The 24,468-nt window shown below is 41.4% G+C and overlaps 1 protein-coding gene across 2 annotated transcripts in view; it reads left to right on the top strand.

The window, feature by feature from the left end:
* Positions 1-24,468, top strand: part of LOC307250376 (solute carrier family 45 member 3) — a 42,325-nt gene that overhangs the window by 1,615 nt on the left and 16,242 nt on the right. Inside the window, exon 1 of one of the 2 annotated variants that reach the window (XM_080027442.1) lies at positions 18,824-18,954. The exons of the other annotated variant lie outside the window; for it this stretch is intronic. The gene's annotated coding sequence lies outside the window, so the exon portion shown is untranslated. Of the gene's footprint in view, positions 1-18,823; positions 18,955-24,468 lie in introns of those variants that run through there. 2 annotated transcript variants of the gene reach the window in all.

Here is a 24,468-nt window from a genome sequence, read left to right as displayed (position 1 = left end):
ATTATACAACATATTATATGGTCTTAGTGGTCCCTAATACGTTTTTCTTTAATTGTTTGCTGAAAAAAACTTTCAGATAATTTATTGTACTATGCAGATGTTCAGCTAATCTCACAATGGCCTATTTTTTAAAAAGAGCTGCAGCTCCCCTCGTAAATATACAATCTTTGAGCTGCCCCCGCCCCCTGTCCGGAAGCGAAGCCAGATACGCCTCGCCCTCTGTCTGTCAGGGCCGTGGACCAATAAGAAATAGGGGTGTGGGCTGCACAGTGGAAGCTTCTGGCTTTCCAGTTTGTGAGGTCAGAAAAGGGGAAAATTCTGACTAGAGTATATTGGAGGGGAGGGGTGGGGGTTTCAGAAAGGGGGAGAGTGAGAACAGGAGATATTGTTATTTTTTAAAATATTTTGGCAGTCTCTAGGCACACCGTGGACCCATGGATATGTTAGAACACATTTAAAAAGTGCATTTAGCATAATATGTGACCTTTTAAAGTTTCACTTTTGTAATAGTTTACAACAGCAGTACTAGGGGTGGGAATCTCTTGGCACCTCACGATTCGATTCCGATTCAGAGGTCAACGATTCGATTCAAAATCGATTCTCAATGCAATTTTTTTTTACGTACCCGTGTGTGATTTTCAAAAATATATTTATATACACATCTGAGTTTGCTACTCAGAGTTTGCTAATCACTTCCTACTTTTGTGATGATAATTAAAGACAATCAACAGATGGATTGCCTTCTCTAATATTGTATTAAGAGAAAAGCTTTTCTGTCACAAATATGACTTTCTATGAACAGTGCAATAATCAATGCAGCTTTCAACACAATATGGAAGTATGTAAAAACTAAACCGATTCAGTTTAATTTTCGTTGTACTCTTGTGAATCATGTTTCTATAGGATTTCTCTTCTATTATTTTCTGTCATTTCAACACATTGTGCAACAAGTATTGCTTGGAATTCAGCTCTCATACAAAAACGTAAACAGAAACCAAGCCGGTGCAGGTTATATGGGTTTGCTGCTCTCAGCCCTTTTGTCGCCACTTTTAACAACTTGCACTTGTGTGGTGTGCATGCGCAGGAAATACTAGTATTTACAAATGGAATAAAAAATGCATCGGAGAATCTATAATTTTTCCCACCCCTAAGCAGTACCCACAATTTTGTTTACAAACATGTTCTAGTCTTTTAATTCCAGGTGCCTCAAAATAATTTAGTTTTGATTTATGATGATCAAAACTTAGCATTACACTTAGGTTTTGAGAAAATATGTTTTTAAACTAGCTGCAGGCTCTGCAATTGTAAACAAATCCCCCTCCCCTGGTACTGCATAGTGCAGTCTTAATGACATAAAAAAATCCAATTGTGTCCCCACTGGCTCGGGTGTGTAAAACTCTTGTTTTGCCATGTGGGATCCCTGGGGTGTACTACTGCAATAACAACATTACCCGAAAAAGTATGACAATCAGTGGCCTGCAGTCATTAGGTTGGCTGTTCTTTGCGGAGCTGGCCTGCTCCACAGTGATAGAAACGCTTCTTTTTCACCCAGGGACACCGTGGCTAGACCAGCTGGCTAGTTGCTCTAACTGCTTTTCTGACAAGTCTTATATACCGCCAAGCCAAGCGTAGGATAATCACCCACTGTCGAGAACACCAAGCTACTTAGGCAGACTGAAGGCTTTGCAGTTTTAATCACTCGTAGTCGTATGGCTGTTTATCCCCAGCTCCGAGTGCTCCCTGTGCTTCCCATGTTTACCTGTGATTCTCCTCCCCGAATTCCACATTTTGGACAGGTTGTGAATTATGTAGGTGTAGGGCGGCACGATTCTCTCTTAGGAATCACAATTTTTCTCAAGAATTGATATCACTTCTCTCATCCAATAGGAATACTGGCAAGTTACAACATCTAAACTATTGAGTAGTTTATGTGACTGATACATTGATAGTTTGTTTTGTGTCACATTGTGTAGCGGCTGGATTTGTCCCCAAGCAAAGAAGTGAACATTCAGCGTGACTTTAATGCGTCATCAATTAGAAATGAGATCGTATAGATCAAGATAAAACATTTTTTTACGATTAATGGTGCAGCCCTCATGTGGTGTGTGATTCCCCCCCCCCCCCCCCCCCAGCTATTTCTTTCTAATGGTGAAGTGACTGTGGGGTTGTGTCGTGTATGTGTGTCTCTTAAGCTCTATGTTCTCTTCAAAGCATTGTGTGCTGCTGTCGCTCTGGTATCAGGTGTAGCCATGAACAATCACAGGTATGCAATCGGCACAGCGGTTGTCCCTCACTCCAGTGGGAGAGCGCTGCATAATGGCTCTCATGACAGTCCCGTTTCTTTACATTGCTTCTAGGTTTGAAGTTGTGGTGGGACACTAAGCTGTTTTTTTTCTTTTGTTGTGTAAACTCCCCCCAGAAGATTTATCCTTGTTGTCACTTTGCCTCAATGTGATGCATTATAAAAAAAAGTAATATTTACTTATCTTTCCTCTTTTTTTCTGTCTGCTCTGGAAATTTAGATGAAACCTTGCCTCAACCTAAGTTGGAGCAATTGCCTTGGGGCTTTTATGTCATTTGAGCAGTTGGCTTCACATTGACTGAATGCCCTGTTTTCTTTTTTGTCTCTGTGCGTACTCCAATTTAGCAGGACTTGGTGTTTTAGACCTGCGTGGCCGTGTGTATTTTGTTGTTATCTTTGGGCAAACATGCAAACAAACCACTTGGGCCTTGTACATGTATTGCTGAAGTGAATGTGTCCCTCAAGCGCTAATCATTGTAAAAAAAATAGAGCCCATTTGTTGAAACATGAGGGTGGGTGGGGGGTTGTTAATGTTAATGGTGAAAGAAAGTTAATGCGGAAAAGGTGTTCAGGTTTTTTCTTCTTTCTTTTCTGTATGTTTTTCCCTGGAGGACGGCAATCAAAAACAGCAACAGCACACCTGCTCCAAGACTGGAAAAATTTTGCAAGTGCTGGAAAGGAACACTGTGTTGGACCACCATAAGTCACTAAAGAGGGGCTGTATATTGAAACCTGCCTGGTTTGTGTTTCTCTCCCATTGACGGGAAGCGGAGGAGAAGCAGCAATGTTTTTCCCAGCTCTCTCTGCAGGGCTGCAGGGTCAAAGTCCAAACAGTTTGCCTCTAACAGGGTGTCCACAACCAGCTGGGCTGGAGAGAAAGACCGCTCACAGGCTCTCCTAATGGGCCAGGCTTAAAAGAAAAGATGACGGCCACCCTACCACCATGGAATGTCACCTCTGCGACATTGTTATCATTCAGCTTTCTCTTTTGTTTTTGACATTATGGCTGCTTTCTCACACTTGTTGATGGGAATTTTTTTTACCAGCCAGCTGCCCTTCCTGTTATGCAAAGAAGGATTTTTGATAGGAGACGGATATGATTGAAACTTCACCAACATCATTTGTTCCACCTAGAGTTCCTTAAGCGTTTGTGGAAAAATTACATTTTTAAATATGGAACTAAATTCCTTTGACAGTGTGATGTGCACGACTGAGCCTGTGTCAGGATCAGAATCCTCTTGGGAGATTGGAGAGCCCCTGGGATCATGGCTGAATATAATTGGTGCAAGAGGGCGAAGTCACATCCAATTCAGGCATCTTGGTTGGTTGTGTGTATGCTCACTTAATGTCTGGTCTGATTAAAGCCAGCAGTATTCCATATCTTGGGTTCAGTTTGGCATTAAATGGCTCGTGCTGAAGTGTGTGGGTGCGTTGGCACTGGCTCAGTTCTCTAGTGGCGTGCTTGGCCAACTGCTTTTCTCTTTAATCCTAATTTGTAGGGATGCACCGATCCACTATTTTTAGTTCCGATCCAATTCCGATATCTGGGTTTTGGATCATAATTATTATAAATTTTTTGTTGGTGGTAATGTTTTGTGTAAGGCTAGGAATGCTTAAGCAATTCTAATTTAAAAGAGCAAGATATATACACAAATGCATATAGGTTTATCTTAAAGGCAGACTATGCAATATTTTAATGAAAATATCAATTATAGAGTCACACAAAAATAATCCTTCTCAATGATCACTTCTGCCCCACTAGAATATGTGGTGGTGTGTTTGTCTGCACAGTCTTTCTCTCTCTGGCTGTATTTTACATAGTATTTGCACTCTCTCCACTTCCTTGACTTGGGTTAGCTTTGGTTAGCTCACTGGCTAACAAACTGATATGTACTGTATGTCTAACGAGAAAGTGGTGTCCTCTCTCCCTCCACGGCACGTCGGCGCATGCATCCTTTTTTTTTTTTTTTTTTTAATATCGGAGCTGACAGTCCGATATCAGATACGCAGATTTCGCCATATCGGACCCGATACTGGATCGGATCGGCTCCATCCCTACTAATTTGCTGCCCTGTACTTTTGTCATTCAATCTTAAATGCGCTGTAACACAATGGGCAGGGTTCAACACAACTTTTTTTGATCCGAGTTTTACTGGCCCCTTGTATATTTTCACTGGCCCTACACACACTTTTTTTTTCTTCATAATTTAGTGTCAATAATTATAATACCTGTATTAGAAAAATAACCAAATCAAAAGGGAATATCTACACTGTAACAGTATAGATATTCCCTTTAGATTTGGTTATTTTTCTTTTAGTTAATTATATGAAATGTTGAGATTGCTCATACACATAATATAAAACCAGGCAAACATTGAATTTGAAGTCTACGACTGAAAGTATGTGGAAGGGGTGGGCCAGTATTTTAAAGTCCAGTAGTTTGATTATTGTTTTTATTCTTGAATTTGGGCAGTTTAATGAATAGTTCACCTGCAGAAGTCATGATCAAACATAGGGAAAAATAAGAGATGAAGGTCTGATCAGTCTTTGTGGTGTGGTAGGCTGTTTTTATTACTTTTTTTTATATGCATTAGGGATGTGAATGTGTCGACCGAATGACCGGTTTTCCACTTGCGCTCAAGTTGACTTTAAAAATAGAATAGAAATCCGAAAATCAGGGGCCGTTTTTTTAATGGGAGATTTCACCATGTATGCGAGTTCACGTCTGCTCGTGAGCGCGCTGCAGAAGCGTCACTTCAGCATGAAGTGTCAGCTTCACATAAGAGTCCGGTGTGGGACCATTTTTTCAAACTATTGATACAAAACAATGCAGTGCAAAATATGCAGCATAAGTTAAACGCTCGTCTAAGACTATGACGTTAAATCACCTTAGAAACACACAATGCCTTCGTCCGAGCATAGCAGCGTTTCATCGTGAGATCTCGCCAGTGAGTGAGTGAGTGAGCGAGTGAGCCGCTGCGCAGAAGAACTGTGGTTTGTGGCTAAAATAATAACCGGGGATATTCCCCCCGTTAGCGATTTCAATGGGAAAGACTTCCGCGATCTAATTGTATGTCTCGAGCCTGAAAACACAAAGCCATGTCGGCAGACAAACTGCGCGACTAAGGAACTGTCCGTGATCCGAGTCCCTCCGTTAGTTTCTGTCTACAACCGACACAATCACCGGAGACGCATTCACAGCGGTTAAAAAAAAGCCTCTCATTTGTATTACCATTACGGCTTTAATGCAAATACTGCAACATTACGGCGGCAGCTAAATGAAAAGCACAGTTTTCACTTAATTTTCTGCACCTCAACCTCTGCTGTGGGAAGAAAGAAAGGGGGCAAAGCAAGTCGATTGATTTGTCGACTCGCAGGCGGACGGTAGGCAGCTCTGCCAACGGAGCGAGAGTGCGCCCGCTTGTTGCTCCGCCTGTCAAAACGCCCACGCATCGTTTGTCCACTGGCCTTTCATTAAAACATATATTTTATATTAGATTTATTATATTGAGTCTTAAATAAACACTGCTTTCATTACGACTCAACGCTCATTTCAATGAACCATGATGTAGTCTACAAAAAGATAGCCTACTGAACTGTGATTGGCCGTAACTGGCCAAGCAACTTGCCCTGCATATGATTTTATTGGCCCCCGGCCAGCGGGCCATTGGTTATGTCGAACCCTGCAATGGGTGAAGTATGCCAGTGGCACAGCAGTTCCTAAAAACAGAAACTTTTAGTAAAAGACATCCGTGGTTTTCATTCTGTACGGCTGGCACAAGTAACTGTCTGTCTGTCTGATGTTGATCTTTCTCCTGCTGTTGTAAAACACAAGAATGATGGTAGGTTACTGTGTGTTTGTCCACTCAGACCATTCCATTATAACCAGAGCTACTACAACACCAATCACTGCAACTATATCATCATGGAAAAATTACATTTTTGTTCAAATCTTTGATGGTATTTGATATCTGAAGCGATTTTTGTCTCGAAATTTGAACGCTTTGAAAGTTTTCAAAGTCCCGTGTTTATTCGCCCCAAAGAGCCCCAGACTGACCTCAGAACTCGGGGAAACCGCAGCTCTCTCTCTCTCTCTCTCTCTCTCTCTCTCTCTCTCACTCACTCACTTTACTCCACTCTAGTTTCCTTTCCCTCCTCTGCACATTCATGAGTTGGTCTATCTCAATACATAAGAGTAGCCTGGCTCCGCCCGCCCGCCTACTTCCGGACAAATTTTATTTTCCCTTCAGTAGTCAGTCTGGGTGTACAGCCCATTTCCCAGTTTTGCCGGAGATTCGACAGCCGGTCCAATCAGCGAACAGAGCGAGTGGCTGAGAACGATGACGTCGAAGTCGCGCTCCAGTTTCAGTTGCCAGAAGCCGGCTCATGACACACGTGACGACCAAACGTTATGCGATTGGTTGGCTAATCCAGAGTGGCACTGGGCAGATCCAATAGTTTTAAACTTTAACAGACACCCGCCTCCACGAGTGAGCGTTTGCCAATTACAGCACTGCCAGACCTTCTGTACAAATTAAATGAAGTACGATGGTCTGGTAGCACCAGGCTAACATAAGAGTGAGGCCCTCCTGAAGCTTTTTGCTTATTTTAACCCTCACATCAACAATTTGTTTGGGCTACCTCCCTCGAAATCAAGCTAGCAACATAGAGCCTAGGCTGTGTTTTAACACCAGATTTTTTTCCTATATATAGGAAAAAAATCTGGATATATATATATATATATATATATATATATATATATATATATATATATATATATATATATATATATATATATATATATCCATATATATCCATATATATATATATATAATCTGTATATATACACACACAGACAGACAGACAGACAGACAGACAGACAGACAGACAGACAGACAGACAGACAGAGTGTACGTACAGGTAGCCGATTGTGAGGAGATTTTGACAGTAATTGATAACAAGCATTCTTCAGAATCGTTGACTCCACCTTTTAAGTGATGGTACTTTAGCTAGAAAATGGGAGACATTTGGCGGTGTGGAGTTAGAAAGAAGTGAGATTACCAGCCCTCTGTAGCACTGTCCTCATCTCTGGTGGCCTGAGGCCACAAAACAACAGACTCAGCAGTCTGGCTCTATTTGCATTGTTTCACTCTCACACTCCCTCTGCCAGCCTAATTCAATTTACTGACTTTACTTAGTTCTGCCTACATGGTCCAAGTGTGGCATTGGAGGAACAACAGCCTCGGGTCCAGCTCTTTGGAAGAGGCTGAGAACAGATGGCAATCAAGCCTAGTGCTTTACCATGAACGTGTGGCACAGCTTTGAGAGTTTGACATACATGCTAAACCACAGTGGAAGTCCAGATGAGACCAGTCCTAGGCCTGGAGCAGGGAGAACATAGACATTTTCCCATGGTGATAAGGACTTGGCCAGATGTTTGCAATGTATATTCACACTGTGTGTGAAGTGGCAGATCTAGAACCAGCAAATCTGGTAAGGCGTTTACTCCGCCAAATTATATATGACCCTTCCACCTCCTGATCATTTCTTACTGAAACACCAAGCAAAGGGGACAGTGAATGGTTCCCAACTTGATTTTTCCCTCTTTTGAAGTTTGGCTGTGTGAATGGGAGAACAGCATAAGACACCACAGTGTTCTCTTTCATGTAGCAAGCTGAAAGGGATGCTATTGAGTGTTCGAGGGAGTCCTTTGATATGTGAGATGCGCTGTGCCTTGTGAAAAGGATCAAGCTTATGATTTGAGTCTGTGTGTGTGTGTGTATGTGTATATGTGTGCTTTGATGCCTGCTCCTGCCATTTCAGTGTTTTGTCAGAAATGTTTGGTACAGCAGGCTTAGGGGATCAGCCATGATGGGTGTCCCTACAGATCTCATATGTGTGAAAAAGGTACCTACACACACACACACACACACACACACGTTTTGGATAGCGTGATTGAAATACAGGGCAGGCCGGTTTGTCTTGATTATGTGTTTTTGTTAGCAGGCTTTTTGTATTGTGGAGCCGATGATTGACATTTCTTATTTTCCCCCGACGCTCCAGAGTAGCCTTCCGCCTTTTTAGTTGGCGTTTATGGGTTGGGCAAATAAAGAGAGTAATGTTGTTAAACCCTTCCTATTGTTAAATTGTGTTTTCATGCCGCTGTTTTCAAACGTTTGAAGAAAAAGCTTCATTTAACAAGATTACAAATGCACTACAGAGCACTTCATGACAAAAATGATTTAAATGTGTGTGCGGCTGTGCACGCACACACAAGATTAAGCATATGTGGAGCATCATGGTGTGTGTGTGGTGGTGGTGGGGGTTTATGCCTTCCTGTGTATGCTACTAGTTGGAGAAGGAGGGAGAGCCTTTGCCCTTCTCCTCTATCTTTACCATCTGGTTTGAATAGCATTTGACTGAGGCGTTAATCATTGTGCCTTGGGGCCACTGCTCTGCTCTGGCAACAGCTGGAAAAGAGAGATGGACCTGTTGATGTGTGTGTGTCTGTCCGTCCTCTATATATACTGCTGTATTAACTGTACCCATGTAGCTGCTAGGTTCATGACCTTGGTCTTTCTATGTTTTTTTAACAGCTGGAAGGGCCTCCTAGCAAACACTTTCTTTGTCCTCAATGTCTCTCAGCCCTCAACTTTCTATGCTTCTATTTCTTCCAAGTATTCAAGCTTGCCGACTTACCTTTTATTTGAAGGATTCATCCCAACACTGTGAAGGCCAATGCATGCTTGCCTCATCTGCATGGCATATTTGATCTGCTTGAACCCTAACCTGATGTTCCATGCATGCTTGTTTCGTATACTGAATGCATGTTTGTAAGTGTACTGCATGCCCTGTCCCCGGTGCACACATCTTCTCTTTCTCTTTTTTTTGTATTCATTATAAATATGTCTTGTTGTAACCACTGGTGTCTTTTTTCTTTGGCCCAGACTTAACCTAGTGGTGTATATGAGACCATGATGTTGTGTCACTATTGTTCCTGAATATATAATAGCCAATAGGTCAAAACAAGGTAATGTCTTTCACTATCAAAATTGTAATTTTCACAATGCAAAGGATGTCACACACTAAGGCAAGTAAAGTCTGTCATGGCACACTGAATAGAACATTAAACTGTTTTTTTTATATTTTCTACGTTGCTTATCCTAAAGACAGGATCTAGACGGCTTGATAAATACTGTTTCCTGGACAGCGCCTCACAATTTTTTTTTAAAGATATTTTTTGGGCATTTTTATGCTTTATTGATAGTGCAGAGAGACAGAGGTGAACCCGGGTCTGCTGCTGGGCCCGGCCCAGGGGGGGACGCCCTACCAACTGAGCTAAGGGCGCCCCTGCTACAGCTCATTCTTGACACACTATCCCAATACTTTAGTTCACAGCCATAATATGTTGAGTTAAAAGCCAGAGCAACATGTCATCTTACAGGGCAAACATATCTTTAGATATTTTGGTTCCAGAAAGATTGTCCCTCTGAAAACATCACAAATGTATATTGTTCTCAGGTTGCCAGCACATAACTTACCAGTATGCCAGTTGAAAGTCAAAACAACAGTATCACATTTACCTTGACTTTCATAAATGGCCAGTGTCCCTGGACAAAATAAAAACCACAAGAAAACACACAATACTGGTAAGTGTTGGAGATGTAGCAGCCCCAACCTAACTGCTCAAATAACTAACATGTTCTCCTGCAACCTTTCTTTTCCTGTTAGCTGCTGTGAAGAACTTCAGATTGAAAGTTCCTCCAAAAGACAAATAATGTGTTTCTGACAGTATCTTAAGTAATAGTTCCTCAATGGACGTTTTGAAGGCAAATCTTTCCTAGATGTTTTACAATAGCCCATACTGTGGGGACACTGTGCCTGTAAGGACACTACTTTTTCTCAGTAGTTCAACACGTCCTACAGAAAGACTCCCTCTCAGGAAAGATCCTTCCAGCTCTCATTGTCCTGATACAGCGGGTGAAATAAGTAGTAGTAGTAGTAGTACTTTATTGGCAGACTCATGGTCCATATACAACACACATAATAAATATAGACATAAACACAAGAATATATTTAAAAAAAGGGACATCACAACAGAGATTTGTACCAGAGCTTCCATAAGGAAGACTGGTATCGCACACAACTACATGCAGGATTCACCAGCATCTGCACAAGACTGTTCTTGCAATCATTTAGGCGGAGAATAAATCTGTACCTTATGTGTCTCAAGAGAGCTTCAAAGGTGTACACATTAATACTGCAGAACAATTGACTGGCACTAGTAGATCTGGGCTTTTTCAACAGGATCCTCATGGCATCGTTATAGGCCACTCGAAGTTTCTGTAAGTATTGAACACGTCACCATTTTCCTCAGTACATATATTTCCCAAGGTTCTATTGACTTGAAATGTTCACCTGAGGGGTATACTACGAAGCAAACTCAACAGAGCCCGGCTCTCTTTTTTTGATCTGGTTCAACATAACACATACCCTCGCTCAGAGCTAACCGGTATCACGAAGGCAGTTATCAACCTCTTATGTTGAACGAGGGTTTCAGCTTCAGGCTCTGTGCGCGTCCCCATGAGAGGGGGCGTTTGACCGTCATTTGACTCTGCTTCCGCACAGACTGGACTGATCTTGTGCCGCTAACTTTACACAAACGGACTGATTGTGAGCAGCTGAGTAAAACAAAAGTGTGTCGCCAACTTCATTCAAGAGGAAGAGTTTGTCAGTCTGAATTATTACAGCAGAAAACAGAGAGCCGAAAAAAACTCTTACTGCAAATAGGCTAAGGAGAGTGGAATGCTGCCAGCATGGAAATTATCTATTTATCTTGCCGATCGTTCTCGCAGTGCGTAACGTGACATTATAAAACAATGAAACGTTGAACTCGGATTTAAACACTATACCATTTAGCCTAATAGGCTATATATAGGCTACTTTGCTATATTTATAGCACTACGCCTATAGTCCCATACTTAAGAATGTAATTTAAGTCTGACACTGTCCCCAAATGAATAGCCTATGGAAAATCATTTAATTTTGGGCCACATCATAATGAATACAATTTTGATTTAGACTATTAGCCTTTTATTTGAATCTTACAAATACCAATAGGCATACATTAAAAAACCTGTAGTCTGGAGGACAAATATGAACTGTGAGAAGCTTAACCTGCGAGTCTGCAACGATGTCCGAACTGTAACAGCTGTCACCTGTCACGTCCCAACTGTAATCGCTACTTATGAAAAGAAAGAAGCCTACAGTGAAATAATGTTGCAAACTGTGATTTTATAGAACGCTTTATTAAGAGCCAGTGTGTGTAGATCGCCAGGTAAAATCATTTGAGGTGAGAGCATAGAGTGGCGCTGCATACAGTAGGCTATAGGTGTGGGCTATTTTACATTTTCAATAACTGTATGCATGTGGCAAAAAGCCCCAGCGCGATGTTACAGTTCACTCTGCTGTAAGCCTAATGTCACGGCTTCGTTTCGTTCATTAACTTGCTGATCAATAAATTTAGATGTAACAGTTTCCTCAGTAAGAATGTAGCGCTCAGACAATATTGTCAGGTCCGCGCTCTAAGAGCCGAATTTAAGCTCAAACTCTGGAACAAAAACTGCTCTGAGCAGGTTAGCCGTGCAGCCTCTGTTACCACGGTGATCTAGCCAGGTAGAAAGAGAGCCACCTTTCGTGATACTGAAAATTCTGGCTTTAGACCGCTTTAGACTCAACAGAGCTCGCTCAGCCCTTAATCTCGCTTCGTAGTATACCCCTCAGGTGTTGGTAACAACCCAAACAATCCATACATACAAATAAACCACAACAAATACGTTCACAAATTAAGTTATATGTAATAATGTGAAACAAATGACACAGGGAAAAAGTATTGAACACATTAAGAAAGGGAGGTGCAAAAAGGCATGGAAAGCCAAGACAACAATTGAAGTGTATCAGTAATTAAAAAGCAATCCAGCCCCTTGTCAGTGCAAATAATATCAGCTGGTTCAGTCCCAACTGATGGCCTACAAAAAGGTATCATTTCCAAGGTGTCACACAAGACACATCTCATGATGGTTCAAAGCAAAGAGCTGTCTCAAGACCTTTGCAACCTAATTGTTGTAAGACATAACGATGGCATTGGTTACAGGCGCATTTCTAAGCATCTGAATGTTCCAGTGATGACTGCTGGGGCCATAATACGGAAGTGGAAAGACTATCATTTCACCATAAATGTGCCTCGATCAGGTGCTTCTCACAAGATTTCTGACAGAGGAGTGAGACAAATGATCAGAAAAGTTGTCCAAGAGCCAAGGACCACTTGTGGAGAGCTTCAAAAAGACCTGGAATTAGCAGGTACTGTTGTCTCAAAGAAAACAGTAAGTAATGCACTCCACCGCCATGGCCTGTATGCACGCTCACCACGCAAGACTCCATTGCTGAAAAAAAAGCATGTTGAAGCTTGTTTAAAGTTTGCTGCACAACATTTTGAAAAGCCAGTGAAATACTGGGAGAATATAGTGTGGTCAGATGAGAGCAACATTTAAGAGTTTAGATGCCATAATATACACCATGTTTGGAGGAGAAATACATAGCACTACACATCACTCTAAAAACACTATACCAACAGTGAAGTTTTGAGGTTCGGAACATAATGTTGTGGGGCTGCGTTTCAGCAAATGGTACAGGCAATCTTATCGAGACATTCTTGACCAAAATCTGATGCCATCTACCAGGGTGATGAAGATGAAACGAGGGTGGACATTTCACCAAGACAATGATCCCAAACACACAGCCAAGGAAACTCTCAAAAAAAGAAAATAAAGCTGCTAGAATGGCCCAGCCAATCACCTGACTTAAATCCCACTAAAATCTATGGAAAGAACTGAAGATCAAGATTCATAAAAGAGGCCCACGGAACCTTCTAGATTTGAAGACTGTTTGTGTGGAAGAATGGGCCAAAATCACACCAGAGCAATGCATTCGACTAGTTTCTCCATACCGGAGGCGTCTTGAATCTGTCCTTACCAAAAAAGGCTTTTGTACAAAGTATAAAATAAATATCTGAGTGTTTTCAATACTTTTTCCCTGGTGAAAATATCATGTCAATAGCACCTTGGGAAATATATGTACGGAGGAAAATGGTGACGTGTTCAATACTTATTTCATCCGCTGTATTAGTCCAGCTAATGTATATTTTATGAACGTCATTTCTAGGAAAAGAAAGGATGCATGCATACTTTTTCCACTTGGTGTGTTTTATTTGCTCCAAATCTGGTGTTTCTATGTCTCGGTTCGGTGGCAGACTTATTACATTAAAAGCAGCTAAAGAGGAAAACTAAATGTGTTCCCAGAAGAGGCCTTTCAGACAGTCTATATAAGGTTTCCTTTATTGACGTTGCCGTTGGTCAAGACATTTTAATAAATGTATACATTAGAGGTGGAACTGAATGTGGCAGTAATTATTTGAAAGAGCAGATGTGTTGCGGACTGGGGTAAATCTGAGTTTTTTTCTTCCTTAAATCCAAAGCATGTGATTATACTTGATGGTGGTGCACTCCGAGCACAGCGGAAACTACATTCATTGGGGAAAACCCTGCATTTTCGCCGAATGCAGGGTTTCATTTCCTAATTTGGTATGTCTGGGGTGAAAACCATATTTAAGTTAACTTGCTGCTTTGAGTTCATCTCCTCTTCTCACAATGCAGTATTGTACTACAAGGTAGGATTGATCCTAGAGGGGGATGTAACTTCATAGGTGCCTTTGCTGCAGTTTTATGGATTGATTCATAATTGAATTTTCATTATTTATGACACCATGGCAGCTGTGGGAGTTCTGTGGCTGTGTGCAACAGATGGCCCTGAGTAAGTCTGATAGGATTCTTGAGCCATAGGGGACTGTATAGAGGCGTCTTGGACTATCTATGTTATTTCATAGTATAGATGGCTCCTGGAGAATGTTAACTGTCTGAGATTGTCATTGGAGTACATGTGCTAATCCTGGAGGCGTTACATGCTATTAGGGATGTATAGAAGCACTGTGTTTAAGCCTCAGCATCACGTATTTACTTAAAGGTTAATTTGCTGTGGAGGCACACAATGAGTGATTGATCCTTCCCATCCCAACCTCTGTGCTATGTATAATGTGGGTGACATAAGGCTTTATGGGTCCCTGCTGATATGCCAAGAGAGTAGTGGCTCTTGAGTGCTATTTCTTAGACACTGTTTTGGTCCTCTTGGTTTTATCAAATCAGAGAGCAGTGTGTTAGCTTATCATGGCCATGTTGGGTTTGGCCAGCACAGGAGAAGCCGGTTTTTGTGGAAAAGGCCTACCATGCAATTAAAACCTTTAGCCAAGGCTGTAGTCAAGCACACACCCCATGTAAACAATAGAAGCGCCATTGCCGCATAACAAAAAGAGTAAAGATGTAGAGTAATGTCATTTTATGTTTTAACAAACAGAGCTGTTTGTAGGAGGGCTGTCATTTGGTTGGGAAAGAAAGGGTCTGGTATGTTTGGAACTAGGGTTGTAAAGGGGTGGAAAGTTTCCGGTAAATTTCCGGCAACTTTGCGGAAACTTTCCGGAAACTTTCCACGGGAACTTTCGCTCGGGAATTTTGGGAATATTCAAAATTAGGAATTATAGGAATTAACTAAATGGCGGTCATTTAAAAAAAAAAATTCATATCCAAAAATTAATCTAAACATATAAACATTATGTTTTGGCATAGGCAGACATCCATGCAAAATAATATAATAAAAAAAACATCACATTTGAACAGATTTATTTGTAAGTAGAACTTTATCAAGTTTTGATTATTTTGTGAACAATCAATAATTTCACTGAAAGGAAAAGGATGAAGGTTGAGTAAAATATAACTCATCTGTCTGACCCCACCCATTCAATAAATGAAGTAAAGTGCCTCCCCCCCATGTGATGGAGGAATGCACAGTGCATGTAGGGGGCGTGGCCTCAGTACCCCTGCAGTAAGCAGTGTGCTATGTGCAGCTTGCCAAGTGTACTTGCATGAAATCTGGTTGTTTTAGTCAAGATTATACTAAAATATATTTTCCCAACTATATTTAAAATCACTGTTTAAGTCCCTGTAAACCTGGTCTAGTAAAAAGCAATATATGATATCAAGTTGGGTGTCTCAATAAGCTTTAAAAAAAATCTGATTTGAAGTTAAATGTTCATAAATATTATAAAACATAGTTGAAAAAACTGATTTTTACAGAACATTTGCCAGGACTGAAATAACAGTTGGAAGGATTTAGTGCATTTGGGTTGCTTTAAATTTAGTAAATTCCCAATTATTCCCGTTAATTCCCAAAATTCCCGTTAATTCCCATAAATTCCCATGGGAAGTTTCCAAATTTGAAAATTCCTGCAACCCTATTTGGAACTTGAGTTTTTTTTTTAGCAAATGTGTTGGGGGGGGGGGGGGGGGGGGGGGGGGTTGTCTACAGCCTCTGTTTTGTTTTACTATACCTCACCATTCTTGCTTCCATACAGTTCTGCTGGACTGACACAATGAAACTGGCTCAACAGATCATGTCTCATCTTAAATGCAAAGAAAACTGTGTGTTTATACCTGTCTAAGCAACAGTCTACTATGCGTTCTCATTCTGGGGTGTTCCTGGGCACAGAAGAGTTGGAAGTTGTCAATGAGTTTAAATACTTAAGCGTGATTATAGACTCCAGACTTACTTTCAAAAAACATGTTAAAATGATATCCCAAAAAATTAAATTCAATCTTTGTAATTTCAAGCAAATCAGAGGATGTCTGTCAGATGCAGCTGCTATGATGTTTCTGCATTCCATGATACTTTCTCACCAGAACTACTGCATCACCAGCTGGTCCATGTCGGGTTCTACTATCTTAAAACCAGTTCAGCTTCTGTACAAAAAGGCACTTAAAACTCTAGATAAAAAACCTTTCTCTTACCATCATTGTAACATCTTAGAGAAATATAATTTACTGAGTTTCGATAATTTCTGTAAATTCTCCTGTGTATGCTTAATTTACAAAGTACTACATGGCCTGGCGCCACCACCACTGCTAGAGTTTATTAGGTACAAACAGACTCGGATCACCAGAGCTGTTGCAAACAGGGACTGTGAGATTCCTTTCAGGAAAACTGCTTTTAGCCATAACACCCTTTCCGTTACCGGTACTGCATTATGGAACACACTACCTCCAACTATAAGGGCATGTCCCACACTGGCCTCTTTTAAGCGCAAAATTAAGACATGGCTTACTGATAACCAAACATGTAACCACATATAACACTGCACTGTATCGGCCCACTTTCTATTGAATTGTATTTCCTTTTTAACCAATACTTATGTTTGTCTTTGCTTTTTATAGAACCTTTTCATGTTATGTATTTATTGTATATCTTTTGTATTGCTTTTACTGTAACATCCACCTGCCTATGGACAACAGATGGAAATTAGCCCCTGGGCTACAATCTGGCACATTTACATGTTGGAATGACTATGTTTATCAATGTGCATTGTCCTGAAATAATTAAATAAATAAATAAATAAAACATTTAAGGTGTTTTCAATCCCTAGTTAATCATTAGGTCATTAGGAGGGTGTGCATTCTAGACATGTTTGTATTTGGGTTGCACAACAATGAGAAAATGCTTCTTTTATCTAACGAAGGGCGTTGTTGGGTTTTCCTTTTGCTTATTGTGTTCCAAGTTAATCAGAACAAAAGATTTATTTAGGGATAGGGCATATTTGGGAGGGACACAGAGGTGCAAGCTTATGCGAGTCAGGCCCGGCCTTTCTCCAGAATGGGTTTTCATAATTATTCTTAATTCCTGTTGCAGAGGGGAAGTGCTGCCAGCAGCCATTCTCCGCACTCTGTCTTCATATTGATCTGCCCCCAGAAATGGAGATTCCTTAAAGCCAGCCGTAGTCTAATGACATTACTCAACACCCACCCACCACTAACAGCCCTTCCACATTTTAGATCTCCCACTGCTCCACTTTTAGTTTTTTCTTCCTCTCACTGTTATCTAATTAAATGCCTTTCAATAGAGGGTTGGTCTTGGCCTCCAGGCGCGGGGTACAGACATGGCAGCCAGCCGGGGCCGGAGTGATTTTCTCTGTGTGTGTGTGTGTGTGTGTGTGTGTGTGTGTGTGTGTGTGTGTGTGTGTGTGTGTGTGTGTGTGTGTGTGTGTGTGTGTGTGTGTGTGTGTGTGTGTGTGTGTGTGTGTGTGTGTGTGTGTGTGTGTGTGTGTGTGTGTGTGTGTGTGTGTGTGTGTGTGTGTGTGTGTGTGTGTGTGTGTGTGTGTGTGTGTGTGTGTGTGTGTGTGTGTGTGTAAGGATTTGTGGGTGCATGTCTGCGCGTGTGTAGATGTAGGCGTCTACTCAAATAGGCTTATTGCTGGTGAACCTGGAAAAGGGTTAAGGCAGTCCACGAACAAGAAGCGGTCATGCAGGAGTGTGAGCTTAACTAAGACTGGCCTGGAAGAATGGAGGTAATGAGAGAGGGTGGGAGAGCCTGATTGGCACAGGGTTACCAGCAGCCGGGTTCTTTAAGCATTTAAAGCATTGGATTAAATATTCTCAAAATAAGGCCTTAAAAGTGGTACATTTGACATAGTATTGCACTTCCTTTACAAAGATCTTACATTTGTTGATTGCCCTTTTGTAGGATAAATTAAATACTTGGAGAGAGGTAGTTATGTGACAAGTACACACATTATTGATTATTTGATTGTTATTGAGAGTATGTACACACAATACACTAAGCTATTGATACGGTAAAATATCAATGTGAGTTTATTAATGTGAGTTTATAATAGATGTTCTTTATTAAAAGCACCCTTTAAAATGTGTCAGAATTTCCATTATATCCATGCTACCTTTGCCAGTATGGCCTTGACTTTGGCATTACATTTAATTTTAAGTGGCATGGAAAAACATATTTAAAAAGTCTTCCATTTAAATTGGATATCCCTGAGGGGTACCCTGTAGGCAGCTGAACGTGATACTGGGTCAGAGGGGTATAACAGAACTCTGAGGGAGTGGTTATATAGATAATGAGAGAGAAGGGATGAGGGGAGTGGCCTCAGTTTGGTGTTTTTAGATGATATCTATTCCATTCTTTGTTTCCTTACTGCCTATTGTGCTTTTTTTACACATTTACACACACACATTTACACGCACACACACACAGGTGAGAGTGCGTCTCTGTACCACTTTGTCGCTTGGGTCGCTTTTCTGACCAAATCTTGGGAGTATAGGGCAGAAACGCATCACTATTTGAGACCGACGCAGACAGACAGGAGAGCGACAGGACTCAAGTGCTTTGGGATTTTCCCAATTCCCACCTTCCAGGCCTCGGCACAGATGAGGGAGGGAGGGAGGGAGAATAATGGGAGGGACGCAAAGGAGGTGGGTTGAACCAAAGAGGAGGGAACAGGAGACACAAAAAGCAGCAGGATTAAAAAAAAAGTCAGTCTGGAGCACAGAGTTGAAGCAGGTGGTTAACGGAGTCAGATAATATGCTCTGCAAGTGAGTTGATTGGATAAGAGCGTGAGCAGCGTTTAAGATAGATTTTATGCTTAATTTTCAGCAGTGCAAGTCTGTAGATGGACCTTTTTTGAGCTTTGCTTCTTTGGCTGGTGAGTATTTTGCCAAATAACATAACTCATCATATTGTTTTGCAACTATCAGACTTACCACATTGTGTGAATGTCCAGAGGTGCAACAAGTTAATGTACTGGATTCAATCAACATCATTAAATGCATGTCTTTGTAATAGCGAAAGGGCACACTTTTAATCATGCATTTGGAATATTTAAAAGCTTTAGTTCAGCCATGCACGCTGATCTGAATGGGATGAGCTCATTGTAGCGTATGAAATGAAATTGTGCTACTGTATTGTGTGCGCTAATAGCAGTGAAAGGTCTTTTTAAAAATTATGTCGTACTACAAGTCTTATTTGAGCTGTGTTTTTGACTAAGAAGCTCTGATGTGCTTTACAAGAATGTTCTATTATTAAATAGTACATCTGGGTGAGGGATGTAAACCAAGCCACATTTCGATTGATGCCTAAACAGGCTGATTTAAAAGAGTGATGATTCCATGAATCCTTCTAATAGGTTTTTTATAATCATTTGGCCTAAAATACATATTCATGTTTGAAGTTAGGTCAAGCAATTCGTAAACATCTACTGACAGTAACTGAGCATTGCTTTCTGATGTGCGACTGTGGCTCAGGTGGTTAAGCGGGTTGGCCAACGATCCAAGGGTTGGCAGTTCGATCCCCGCCCGGCCACCTGTGTCATGGTTGTTGTGTCCTTGGGCAAGACACCTCACCCACCTTGCCTTGTGTGAATGTGTATGATTGCTGTATGTTTGAGGTGGTGGTTGGAGGGGCCGATGGCGCGGAATGGCAGCCTCACTTCCGTCAGTCTGCCCCAGGGCAGCTGTGGCTACTATCGTAGTTTACCACCGGTATGACTGTGTGTGAACGAATTGAACCTGGAACCCTGTAAGCGCTTTGAGTCAACAACAGCGAAATAAAGCGCTATATAAATCCAATCAATTATTATTAATTATTAGCCATAGTGCCATTAGGTAGTTTGCAAAAAAAACACACATTGTCAGTGCAAAGACACAATAATATAAATCACATCTGTGTAATTGAGAAATGAATGTCATCATTTTTATTTCCTGCGTCCTGCATTTTATGCTTGCATGTTACAAAAGGGTGCTGATCAGGCAATATTTTACAGCAATTACGTGGTGGTTGATTAACCCTAATTAAAAAGTTGACTGCTCTATTAGTTAAATGTAAATACACCTGATCACGGTTGAATGAAAACACATTAGCATTTGCATTGCCTCCTATTAGTCCTTTCACCGTGACACAAAAGGTTTTCAGTGACTGGAAAGCCACAGTGCGTTGGGAGACATGTTATCGGCCACATTGACTCACAAGAGGCTACGTGGCCCTACTCTGCTTCACTCTATTGTTGCACTATTTGCATGGGCCGGTATGATAACGGTCACCTCCCTGAACTGTATCTGGCCTCATTCTCTTGTATGGACAGTGGTGCATGCTTCCTGCATGCACATGCACGCACACACACTAATCCTACACCAGGCAACCCTAACTAGCCTGCATTCCTCGCAGCTCATCTGATAAGTTTGTGTGTTTGTATCCTCTCAGATAATCACTGACACTTTTCTTTTCTTCCACTTACTTTTCCAATGTATGCTGTCGGTTTTTGTGTTTTATAAGAGCATTGGAGTAATTCTGTATCGGTTATGAATGAATAACTTAATGGAATGTATTGTTTATACATTTGCAACCAGGACGAGGATGTTCATTCTCTTACTAAAATAATTCTCAAAGACACTGGTATCACTGGTCTCACATGAGCCATGAACTATTAGTGTCTTGTCTTCTTTTGGGGATTTTCAAACCTAAGGGACTTTTTCTTAGTCATTGTCCTAATTATGTTCAGAGATGGAAAGAGCACTTCACATTTTGCCAAGATTGCCATTAGACCCTCCAGAAATAAGACACGGTCGTCTTGCCTGCCCAATCTTAAGATGTATTTCCGTCCGTCGTATCTTCTCTGAGAAGCACTACTTCACAATAACTGGTGACAGGTTGACTTTAAGTTCCACTAGGCAGCACAGCACATGAGAAGAATATTGGCAGCAGACAGCTTTGAAATGTTAGGTTGGTCACATGTTTTGTGGTGAAAGGCAGGGTCAGGGGGTCACAGTGACGGATGTGGGCTTAAGATTACAGGCTGGGGGGTAGGGTCAGCAAAGTCAGAGCTGCCTTTTAAGTGAGCAGAGACAGAACACAAATCAAACTCATTTTTTTTTTATTGAAGTAAGTTAAACAAGGTCCAGGTTATTTTCCAGTTGTCGTGACAGAAGGAAACTGTTTGTATGGGGGAGAAGGGTGCCAGAGGTCTCACAAAACGAGTTAGAACACCTGGTAGAGATGAACATAGAGAGAGAGAGAGAGAGAGGTGGAGGAAAGAGTGGCCTTGAAGAATGCTCAAATGTCTATAAATTAGAAAAGGGTAATGAAGAAACATTGGTGCTCGCTTGTTCTGAAAATTGCAGGTTAAATGTCCTTTTATTAATTGTCTCTATCCGAATCTTCCCCATAAGCATACAGCAGCAAAAAGAAAAAAAGAAGAGCACAAGGGCACATTCCCACATGTGGCTCCCTTGCTAACTAGCATATACTGTAGCTAACATACTGTTAGGGAAATTTGGACATGCAACACAGTCAAGTTAGCAAATTCACGCTAACGAAGCATGGGTGTGGAGTAGGGCTGTGCTAACGATCGATAAAACCGATATATTGTGATATTTATTTTTTTGATATCTGAATCAATTCCCAAAAAAACTAAATTCAAGTTTTTTTTTTTTTAACGTAAATTAGAAATTCCACAATATTTTATTTCCATTGGGTATCAATGTATTTAATTATTTCTTAAAGATTATTTTTGGGCATTTTCAAGCTTTATTAGACAGTGCAGAGTTGAAATGGGGAGAGAGAGAGAGAGAGAGGGGGGGGGATGACCTGCAGTAAAGGTCCACGGGTCGGATTTGAACCCGCGACCACTGCAACGAAGGCTGGAGCCAATATGGTACGCGCTCTATCCACTACGCCACCGGAGCGCCCCCCATCTTGTTTTAATTATTGCCGTAACCACCAAGGTCCTGCTTTCTGCATTGTTTCTAAAAATAAAAATAGATGCAAAGAAAGATACAAGGCACAAAGAAGTTGGAAATAACTGAAGGAACAAGATTTGTGTTCAAAGATTAAGAACTTTTTTGTAATGATTTCAGTAATGTTTTCAGTACTTTTGCAATGAAAGCAGAATGAACTAAGCCTAAATGTTGCAACCAAACATAGGCCAACTTTATAGTTTTGAAGGGTAGGTTGGTTTGGTTATTCATGTAGAGAGAACCGCCTTTTTTTCATTTGTTTGAAGAATCTTTTGTTGATGTTAATTTGTGTTATTTATTTCAACAATACCACCAAAAGATTTCCAATGATTTATTGTCATGTGCAGAAACACAAAAAAGTGTTTGCTTTAGTGAATACTAAAGAAGAGCAATGTCTCTGTGTGAACTGATTATTTTGTAGAGATCTGCTGATCTGTAAAAAAATCGTGTGATTGTAAGATAATCAAAATAAATTAGTCTGCTGGTGGGCTAAGTCAGAAATGTGCTACTATTTTAAAATAATAATAAGCCCTTGCTCCCCCAACTGTCCCTGCAAGTCCCTTGTTGATAAGATAGTTATTCTCTTTACAAATACATGTATGTGTTTATTGAGGGATGAGCGCACTCACACACATTGATAGGAGTAATGGGTAAGGGGGGCCCATTGACTGGAGGTTTTCAGGGGCCCAGCCAATTGTGTGGGCAGGCCTGACTGCAACCCCCACTCCTACAGTAGATGTAGCAATGCGGCTAGTGGCCTCTATTCGCCGGGCACCATTCCTAGTGTTGTGGAAAAGTGAAAGCTGGTAGGAATCGCTTTACATTGTTAATGTGTACTTTAAAGCTCCCATATTATACACTTTTCGGTTCTATTATACACCATATTATATGGTCTTAGTGGTCCCTAATACGTTTTTCTTTAATTGTTTGCTGAAAAAAACTTTCAGATAATTTATTGTACTATGCTGATGTTCAGCTAATCTCACAATGGCCTATTTTTAAAAAAAGAGTTGCAGGTCCCCTCGTAAATATACAATCTTTGAGCTCCCCCCGCCCCCTGTCCGGAAGCGAAGCCAGATACGCCTCGCCCTCTGTCTGTCAGGGCCGTGGACCAATAAGAAATAGGGGTGTGGGCTGCACAGTGGAAGCTTCTGGCTTTACGGTTTGTGAGGTCAGAAAAGGGGATAATTCTGACTGGAGTGTTTTTGGGGGGAGGGGTGGGGGTTTCAGAAAAGGGGAGAGTGAGAAAAGGAGAGATTGTTATTTTTTTTGATATTTTGGCAGTCTCTAGGCACACCGTGGACGCATAGATATGTTGGAACACATTTAAAAAGTGCATTTAGCATAATATGGAACCTTTTAAAACGGTTGTGGAATGCAAAATAATAGAATTTTAAACATGAGCAAAAGAATGTGATATATTTTGATTTGAATTGCAAAATTAATTGCGATTAAAAAAAATAAAAAATAGTTTGACAGCCCTAATTGTGGTATATCGAATCGTTAGGTCCTTGCCAATAACCCATCCCTAGTGTGGAGAGTGACTGGAAGAGGTAACATTGGGTACGAACCCTGGCATTATCCCTGAGGGCATGTTAAGAACTGTGTCCAGGAGGAAGCTGTCTGGGGCTCTCTGAGCCTGGCTATTCCCATGACCCTCCACCGCACTGTCAAGAAATGCCGAAGTGGTGATATTATGGCAGCATTTTAAGCAGGACAGTGTTCATTGTAAGTTGCCCCAGCTTAACTTGTTTGTGTTATTCAGTGAGCAGAGGAAGAGGGCCACAGAGAAAAGGGTTTGCAGGAAGTGAGCCAGGGAAGCGGTCAGCAGAAACGCTGGTCCTGCTGTCCCTCCACGCAGGCATTAAATGTGCAGGAACTGGAGGGGAGGAAGGCCACAGTGCTGCAGCCATTCAGCCAGTGCCAAACACACCACCAGACCCTCCTGCTGAGGTTTGTGCAGCCATGGCCTCCACTGTGCTTCACCACTCTGATGTCATCACAGAGCCATTCCTTCCCCTCTCCTCTTCCAAACCCCTGCTGTCTGCTGGGAGACCCCCCATCCAACAACCCCTCACACACATTTTCTATAATCCTAGCATCTATACGAACACCACGTTAATAAAAGACTTGGAAATGGACTTGATACCTCACTATATCACATTACTCTCCCTGGCACAATGTACACAAAGCCTGTTTTGTATTGTAAGAATACCGCTCAGAGTCATTAAGAGCGTTTTTGGGGAGGCCTGTGGCTGAATGGAGCTTGGTAATGGAGCAATGGGAGAGCTGACAAAAGCCCCCCCCCCCCCCACCCCCCGCCCCCTTCTCTCACCAGCCTGGCTCAGACTGTAGTGTTTAAACACGTAAGGCGACAAGGAGGGCTGTTTGTCTAACAGTGTGTGCGTGTGTTTGTGTCTCAGAGGCTA

Source organism: Ammodytes marinus (assembly GCF_949987685.1).
Source record: "Ammodytes marinus genome assembly, chromosome: 5".
Taxonomy (NCBI): domain Eukaryota; kingdom Metazoa; phylum Chordata; class Actinopteri; order Uranoscopiformes; family Ammodytidae; genus Ammodytes; species Ammodytes marinus.
The sequence above is the reverse complement of the archived record's forward strand: the minus strand, read 5'-3'. Positions and strand labels throughout refer to the sequence as shown.